This window comes from Macadamia integrifolia, unplaced genomic scaffold (genome assembly GCF_013358625.1).
Source record: "Macadamia integrifolia cultivar HAES 741 unplaced genomic scaffold, SCU_Mint_v3 scaffold448, whole genome shotgun sequence".
In the NCBI taxonomy this organism is placed as follows: domain Eukaryota; kingdom Viridiplantae; phylum Streptophyta; class Magnoliopsida; order Proteales; family Proteaceae; genus Macadamia; species Macadamia integrifolia.
In genome coordinates this window covers 322259-323570 of record NW_024870451.1, presented here as the reverse complement: position 1 = coordinate 323570, position 1312 = coordinate 322259, and positions in this window count along the sequence as shown.

Sequence of the window (1312 nt, the reverse complement as noted above, 5' to 3'; positions counted from 1 at the left end):
CTTGGCAGGTTCTGGTGGAATGAAACCATGTATATATAGCACCAATCCCATGAGATATGAAGTGGGCAGGTGGTTGTTATGATCCAAAACCCCAAAATGGGTATAGGCTGATAGATCCCTAGCCATAGGCTTTTGGCTTTAGAAATTCAAACATACATAGTGTAACGAAGATAACACACATACTCTCTGTATCCAAAAATGTGGATGCATTGGTGAGACTAATGAGTCAGTGGAGGACGCATGCTGGGAAAGGATTACATTCCATGTAAGCATCGAATCAAAAGCTAAGCCATGGCTTAGTTGAAGTACTGGATTAATGTGGACTGTCCCCAACCTGGGGCACCCACTATTCTTACAATTTGTGAGATATTTATATATTTATATTTTTTGGTATCTGTCATGTATTTTCTCTTCTAGGAAATTTTATTCCACTCAATGTGATGAGGTTATTTATTCTCAAACATAACAATATAGAGAGAGACCACATCCCACAAGCAACAGATACTTAACGCGATTTTGCTCAAATGTTTCAGCATGATAGCATGATCAGATTGGCTGCACTGGCATCCCTGTTCTCCTAAGCTTCAACACATTATGATTCATATAAGACTAAACTACTGACATGTTTTGTGTTTTTTATATAAACGGAAGTACATATGCATGCACATATGAGTGTAGAAAATACATGAAGGTCTTTCTGTTCCAAGTATGTAAGCAGGTTATGTTTACGGGTCTATCAAGTATATGAAACTTCCATTAATCTGGAGATATTTTCACCTTTTACTATGGACACTGACCCACAATTCTTCTCCCATAATCATTCAAGAACAGTAAGGAAAAGACAAACTTAAAAGCAGAAATGTGGGGGATGATAGATTAGTGGAGTAGACGAGATTGAAAGATGTTTATATAAAATTTTCTGTTCTGGGAAAGAAATGACAAACGCCACTCGGTGATAAGTGCGGTGTGCTTTGGCCACCAAGGTCTGTCTCTAACCTGAATTTCTTGCCTCAACTAGGAGTACACTTCTAATGTATTACTTTCTTCTCCTCCTTTCATCATCAAAACGTATGTTCCACCCAGTACCACAGAAAAAAAGAGAATATTATGATAATAGAAGGTATAGTGAGGAATGAGCATATTAGATCTGATTTGGGAGTTGCCCCGATCAACGAAAAGCTTTGTGAAAGTCGCTTGACGTACCTCTTTCCTCTTAATCTCATTTATCTACCTTCATCATTCTTATCTCATCTCTCATCTTTTCATCTCTTCCTTCCTCTCCCCAACTATGTTGTTGGGGGTGGGGGTGGGG